Source organism: Tympanuchus pallidicinctus, unplaced genomic scaffold (genome assembly GCF_026119805.1).
Source record: "Tympanuchus pallidicinctus isolate F22 unplaced genomic scaffold, pur_lepc_1.0 scaffold26, whole genome shotgun sequence".
NCBI classification, from domain to species: domain Eukaryota; kingdom Metazoa; phylum Chordata; class Aves; order Galliformes; family Phasianidae; genus Tympanuchus; species Tympanuchus pallidicinctus.
In genome coordinates, this window is record NW_026294743.1 from 2,604,205 (window position 1) to 2,612,379 (window position 8,175).

Sequence of the window (8,175 nt, forward strand, 5' to 3'; positions counted from 1 at the left end):
ATAAGTTGAGAGGTTTTTTGTTTTATTTTGTTTTTCTATCAACACAGAAAATATGAGACATAATCTTGAGCCCAGAAGTGCTACTTCATGGGAGGGGGCAGCTAGCACAATTTATTTAATCGTTGTAATAGTAGTAAATTGGGTTTTATTGACACAGACCACAACATTACATATTTAAAAAAATAAAAAAAAAGTGTAGGTAACTGAGAAATCTGAAGCATTTACCCTGCAGAGAAAAGGGAGGTTTGGTTTCAAGCTCTGGAGCTGTAAAGCTTTTGTCTTAGTTGCTTGTACAGTATGCAGAACTCATTAGATATTACTGAAATGCAAGAAGATTAATCAAATGTTAGAAAGTAAGTATACAAAGATTATTTGGTTTGTCAATGCGAGGAATGTCTTACTGAATATTATCCAGACTGAAAGCCACAAGTGGAGCTACAGAGTTGGTGTTCAGTGCAGATACGGATTCCTCTTGTGAGAGCGCTGGAAAGAAGCAAAAATGATGGTGTTCAGACTGCCTGGGTTCACATGTGCCTCTGCCTGAGGCTTCCAAGGTGACCTTGGGTGAATCACTTACCTCCTCAGTGGCCACATTCGTTTAATTAACAGAAGCTTGATTAGATAGATGTGAGAAGCTATTTTTATTAGTATAAATACTTTTTGAAGTGGAGGGAAAATAGGAAAGAGATATACAAAAAATCTGAACTATTTCTGGTTTCAATGATTTTAAAAATAAATATTTAGTCTACTGTTAATTCAGGAAACCAAACATTTAAGTATTTAAAATAATGGAGACTGTGGTATAATCACTCTGTTCTGTATCTTTAGTAGCTGCAGAGCTGGAGAGCGCATTTTCTTTAGAAATAAAATGTGATTTAATATCAGTGTTAGGTTGCTCCTAGGGCATTTGTGAGCTGATATTTGCCAGTGCCCTTAATTCCTGACCACTGAGTACGAAGTCACCACTTCCATAACAAAATTGATGTAAAATTTTGTAAAACTTTGCAATGTAACAAGAACAAAAAGAAGTAAAAGCAAAAGGGAGGACTAGAAACTCAGTAAATATGCAAGATAAACAACTGTGTTCTGAGTACAACAAAGGCATATAGTTTCGTATTAAGTCAAAAGTTAATTTTTTAACTGAGTACTTCATGTATCTCTTGTCTTTTTAATGTTTATTTTCCTGTTCTGCGTGCAGTACTGAAAATAAGGATGCTGTCTATAAATACGGATCTGCCAATGTGGTGCAACTGCTGAGGTAGCAAAATCCTCAAAAACTATCTTCAGATCTGACTGCATGGTGTTCACATAGATGCAAGAAAATAGTCCTATGTATTTTACTCGTGACTATTTTGATAAAAAGGGGAAAATTATATAAAAGCAACATGGAAGGTTACGTGTTAAGTCTTCCAAATGTGTGATAACACTTCTGAGTGTTACCCTTGAGGAGAGGTGGCTGATACAAGGAAATCAACACGCTCCTCTGTGGTGCATTTTTATCTCTCAGCAAAAACTGCCTTCTGTGATACTCCGCCAGTCCTAGGAACTGTAGGAAAATAGTTAGGATGAAAATAACACCCATGTTTTCCCACTTTCCTAATTGTAACGTAGATGGTAGTAGCGTCAGGTCCCTGTAGCCATCCAGACCACCAGGTATTAACATTAGCACCCTGACCGCTGCCAGGAGACCTACATAGGGGTTGGGAATGCAGGGAATGCTGAGAAACCACTCAGCGTAGGCATGGCTTGGAACTGTGGAGTTGAAAACATTTGAAAAGTTCTTCTGAGGAGAGGAGATGACATGAAAGACTGATCAGTAGTCCTTGCAGGCTTTTGTGGCTGGGAAGGTGTTGGCAGTATTGCTCTAAAAAGGGTTATAAATCCTTATGACTTGGGTCATTAAAGAACTGTATCTCTCGCTATTTTGATTTGCTCTACATGAACTGAGGACCTCTACAAAGAGGAGGAAGAAAATCCCCTCTGCATTCAGGAGAAATTGGGAGGTGAAGAAGCAAACTGTGTTTTTGCTGTGTTCTTTGGTTTCTTGTTTCATTTCACTTCCAGCTCCACCGACTTGACACATGCTCTGGCTTCCTCCAACACACATGTGGAATACTCTGGTCTTGTCTCTTGAGACCAAGGCCCAAGCACGTCATCTCCTCAGCTACTAAATTCTTCTTATCTTATGTGTTCTCTTTCCTCAAGCAATTTTTTTTTTTCTTCATGTTTTTCACCTGTTGTCTGCTCAGAACTGACACTGCCAATTGATTTCACATAATGCACACAGCACCGTCTAAATACATGTATGTGGGGTTCAGACATTAAAATCAATGCTTCCGACTTGGAAGGTTTCACTGTCTATAAATAACTCCTGAGCCATTCGTTTCAGCTCCCCAAATGGAGAATCAGCAACTGAGTATGTGAACTGGAAGATGAGATTTGAAAATGCGTATGCTATGCTCCCGTGTTTCCTCAGTTGGAGGTAATTCTAAATATTTCAGGAACAAGCAAATGGAGAATAGCAGTTGCTTAGTATTCTCCAAGAAGTCAGAGTAGCTTCTTATATAATAAGAAAATATCTGGTAATTTGGTTCCATTAGTGAATAGCAAATGAAGAGTCACAATCTGTGTGAACAATTCAGGGATACGACCGCAAACGATACAAACTGCCAGTGTGAAATAAGCAAGTTGAGTATTGGGCAGGCGAGTTTAGAGGTGTAGGGTCTCTTCTCACTTCTGTTGCTGAGCTTCTCTCAAAGACAAGTCATCTCACCTCTTTGTGACTCAGTTTCCCCTCTGTAAAACAAGAATGATATCTCTAAAGTGCTTTCAGATCAATGGATGAAAACATTACCGAATGGCAAGCTATTAATAATATCCTAATGACACCAAGAGAGAAAATGATCAGCAACTACTTATGTTTTTCTTTGCTGTTTGTGAGGTATTTCTTTGCTACGTATTTCTGAAGTTTAAATGTAACAGCGGGATGTTGTTACTTTCGTGCAGAACATACAGATCTTTTGGTGCTTATATGATATGAAGATGAAAAACAGGTTAGATTCCGATATGTAATTTCTCTCAAGGCTGGAGGGCCAAAGTCAAAGGGAAAATCTAATGATTTACTGCATGAGCAAGTGCACAGCCCATGCATTAATAAATTCTGCAGGAATTTACTCGTGCCAGTTTTTGAGCTTGAAATTCTTGAGGATTTGAAATAGAAAGGATTCCTTTTTAAAATTGCCCTATGTTTAATAATCCATGTTTAAGAAATGGTATATTTATTTTTAAAGCAACCTTATTACTCCCAGACTATTTTTTCCTTCTGACTGTAAAGCAGAGTGCTTATCTTCATATTTTCATAATGAAAGCTCCCAAGCACAAGACACTGTGGCAGATTTACAGCCTGTGAGCAGCAGAACTGACAGGCATTTTAATATGAAAGGAGATATGATGTCTTTAATGTACAGTGATGTCACTTCTAACAAGGTAGAAGCCTGCTTTTTGCACTGCAATCACCATAAGAAGTGAAACCTGTCTGCTTCAGGAGTGACCTTTTAACCCAGGAAAAGGTCACAAATAATAGAAAAGAGAAGGGACTCTGCTTCCTCAGGTGGAAGGGCACACTGACGGAGGAGCAGGGCTATTGTGAGCGTGCATTATCTCCAGGAAGTTGAAGCTAGAAATAGTCTGGCTAGAGCTAACCTTGAGAGCAGCAAAGGAAAGGATAATGAAAATCCTCCAGGGAGTGTTAAGCTGAAAGCTAGATTGCCTGTTGACCACCTTTTTTCCTTTTATTTAACATTGATTGGACCTAATAACTTGAAAGTGATATTGACAGCCATGTAGCCTGCCATTAGCTGGGCACACGATTGTTCCACTAGCATAGCACAGCACTCCAGTTTCAAAACTTACTCTTCTATTCTACATTAGACCAACAAACACAATGCTTTGTCTAGGAAATATTTGGCAGTGAGTTTGAAGGCTAATTTAAAATGTTCTTAAGTCCCTTCTTAAATATGCTTCCGGCTCCTAAGTGAAAGATTTTGGAATTCAGAAGCTGTGCTGTTCTTAAACCATGTATGCAAGAATATATGCTGAAAAGACCATAACAATGCAAGAAGTCTTAAGGTCCAGTGTTAGCAGCTGTGTTAGTATCTTGTGTTAGCATTTGTGTGGTGAATGCAGTTGAAGACAGGAAAGTAAGGTATGTGGGCATACATACATACCCTCAAGAGAGTCGGTTCCTTTAAACTAAGATTTGAGAAAATCAACTTTGAGTAATTTGGTATTTTGGCAGTTTGTTCCGGAAAAGCATACTGAAGGATGAGAAGAATGCTGACAACATAAAAAGTAGCTCGAGATTTCTTGCAGAAATTGTAATTTTAATTCCTGCTTCTCAGCAGGAATCAGAACCCTCTTGTTCTCCTAGCTGAGGTACTGGGGCACTGAAACAGTAATATTCAGGCAAGGCAAAACAAGGAGGAAACCAGCCTTGGCCAATCTGTGTAGTACTGTCCCCAAAAGAAGGCACTGATGTCAATGTAGCCGTGCATCTGCTCTCTACACAATCTGAAATGATGGTTGGCTGGGATCTTGGAGATCCCTGTGATATTCCACAGCTAACCCTGTATCATTTTGGCCAGCCCTGCGTGCGCTCAGAGATATGATAATTGTATTTTCCAAAAAGTAAAAACATCGGCAAATGATATAGGAAGTGATTTTGCTGCGGATCCATGGATTCCTGGGGGAAAAAATTCAGATGCAGTTAATGTAAGCTAGTGACTTGAAACATCCCCTAATAGCTTTAAGGGATCCTGTGTCTGGTGATGAAAAGCTGCTTGACAGACCTAAGTAAGTTGTGAACGGCTTCACTTTCCATGCTATCTTCTATTTGTCAATATATTGGTTACACAGTTCTGCCAAGGCCAGTCTCCAAAGGCTTACTGTCACACCGCTCAAAAGATAAAACATCCCTGAGGGTACAAAGGATGCAGGGACACATGCTGATAGACAGGAGCAGCACTGCAACTAACATTTTATGGCTAAGTTCAATGAGTGAGTGCTTAAATGGATAATTGAATTGATGAAAGGCTTATTATATTTGCCCCGATTAAGCTTGTTCTTTCTCCATATGTAAAACTAGGATAGTTTAAACAAAAAATAAGGAAGACATTCAGGAGAGAGACATTGATAAGCTCTTTGAAAATTGGTGTTACATGGAAAGCTTACCAGTTGTTAAGTCCCGTGTTGTTGTACCCACAGAGAATCCTGTTGCTACAGAAGGGTCATTTGCAAAAGCCCCTTCCTTTGCTAACAAAAGAACTTGTAAATATTTCTAGACCGTGCTTTACCATTTCATGCCTCATTTCCTTCTGATCTTTGGTAGTTTTCCTGTTTGTGATCATGCATGCATCACGGCCTGAACCTTTGATTGATCACCTGAGGCGAGCACTGAGTCAGCCCTGGGAGCACAGGTGAAGGCAATTCACCTGTGTGCTGCAAGGGGTGGAGCCTGGCTGCACCTCTCCTAGAGCCATTTAAGGGCTGACTGCCAGTGGGGAAGGAGCTCTTCTGGAGATCCCTTTTCTGGAGTTTTGTTGTGAGCCCAGGGTGTGGGTGAGTTTTTTATCTGTTCTTTTCTGGTTGTTGTAATCTGCTTTGCCAAACTCTCTTGTTTATTTTGTAATTATAACATCTTTATATTTATTGACTCTACAGTGCAGCATCCCCATGGTATATAGTTACCTGGGAAGTATTGTCGGGCAAAAATGAAGGGACTCCATAGCTATTTTTAATGGCAATTGGAAGGTAGAAATAAGAAAGAAGAGCTCTATCACATCAGCATTTTTTAAGCTAGTGCGTTACATCAACCCATTTCATTGCTTGTACTTATTATGTTGTATTCCCCTATTGAATCTTTTGTTTTTAACTGAATTGGAAACTATCTGGGGAATGTGCTTTTCTTCTGAGTATGCATGCAAAATGCAAGAGTATCATGGCCTATGACTGGGTTCATTAGGTGCTATGGTAATGCAATGTTCAAATAAATGCGTGTTGAACTAGGAACTCATATACACCTGCTTTCGAAAGCTTTGAGCTTAAATCTGTGTCTGAGTCTTCTGTAACTTTGCTGATATTGGCTTCCTTTTTCAGTAAACTCATAAGGTTTTGTTGCTCACCTGTTAAGCAGACATGCAATGGCTTTATGAGAATGAGTTCTGAACCCTTAAATGAGTATGATGTCTCTGTGCATTTAATAACCATTTGCTGTTTGGCTGGATTGTATTTATCTATGAATTGAAGTACTGGTTCATTGCTATTTGGGGCATGACGTTCAGCTCATCTGTTCACTCTGGCCATGATTCAGGCAAACATTCAGTGTCAGTGAGCATGCATTCTGTGAGCATGCGTGTCCCTAGTTCAGGAGTCTGAAGTGAACTAACCAGTTAGGACTTCATGCATCAGTAACAGAAAGGTCAGAATTCAGTGGAGCTTTAAATGTTTGAGTCTCCTGTAAGTCTTCTAGTATGTCTTACACGTTCTTTGAGATCATACTTGATGCTTACACTCTGTCCCTAAAAATACGCGCACATGTGATTGTTGAGTATTCTGTCAAATGTGTTTTGATAACAATAGATTTCATTCATAGTTTCTTTGTATTAAGTTACGTGCTTAGAGCTATTGAACTATTGCTTATTTACCCTGGTCTCACACTATACGAATCACAAAATAGCAGAAGCACCACGTGCTTGAATATTAAAATTTTTTCTTGAAATAAGGCTGGGTTCTTATTGCGTATCTGTGTGCCTGCTCTTGGGTTCTTTCCACTGAAGCAGCATCGCTCATTATTCAGTTCAAGTAACTACATTGGTGACTCTTAACTGCAATATCTGAGTTGTTAAAACACCTTCTCCTTATGGTGAATTTAAGGTCATAGCTGGAAAACTGGTCACGTGAGCTCAGTCATTTCTCTTTGTTTTGTTAATATTTCCTGGTTAATGGCTCTTTCAAATTCAAACTGCATGGTTACTTCAGAGGACTTCTTGGAAATAGAAGCTTACAGTGGGAGAAGATAACCGATTTCCTTTGAGCACTGCAGCTTTATCTGTGAGTTGCTGGCATCATGTGAAGACTAATTCAAGATCTGTAGACACTTAAAACCAAAACAGAACACAACAGAACTCTTCTCGCCTGATTCAAAGGATAGCCATCTTAAATTCTAGCCTCTTGTCTCCAAGGTATGAAAACTGGCAGATTCTGTTTATCTATTAGGGTGCCAGCATTTAGATCAACATTCAGAGGGTAACGGTAATGAGGGACCACAGTCATGGCTCCAGGGGAACATATTAGTATTAACCTCAATGCTAGGTCATGCACTATCCTTTTTAATGAGGGATGTTAGGGCTTCCTGGACAGGTGCGTTTTGAGCTGAAGAGTAACATAACCTTTCTTAACTTACCATGTCAGGTGGCAAATTTAAATCACAGTGGACTGAAATAGGCTTGTTCAGCACTCTATATAATTTAATTCCTCGGCCATCTTTCCTCTTTGTCTCTTGTTGACGTGTTCCAGGCTGTAACACAATAGTAATAATAAAAATGTTGAGATAAAAGCCTTCTGAAGGTGTGCGGCAGGCTTTGTGCCCTTCCCCTTTTTTCACCTGTGTGAATGGCAGTAAGGAGTGCTGGAGGTGAAGAAACAGTAGCTGGACCTTGGTACAGAGTGTGTCGTGCTTTGGGGCCCTGAGTCTGACAGAACACCTCCAAAAGCCTCTGCAGCAGTGCACCTCCTGGTGTGCCGGCCCTAGGCTTTTGGGGGGTGTTGCTTGTGAATGGGGATATGCGACTTTGACCTACCTAGCACATGGTGTGCTTTTGCCAGTCTGTGCTTCCTTGGAATTTCTATTTTTAAATATTGTAAGCATGCCTTCAGTAAAATTAGGCTTTAAGTGATTTTATTCTTGCCTATTCTTACCAATTTAAGTATGTAATGAACAGTTTCCTGGGAACCACCACCTTGTATTCTGTTTCACAATGTTCTCTCTCATAAAATAAGCTTGAAGTACACCCTATTTTTCTGCAGGTTTTTGAGGACAGAAACAGTTGATTTCATTAGCCATCAGTCTGGGACAAAATAGCTCAGATCTGAATGTGCCGAATCCAAGTATCATTATTT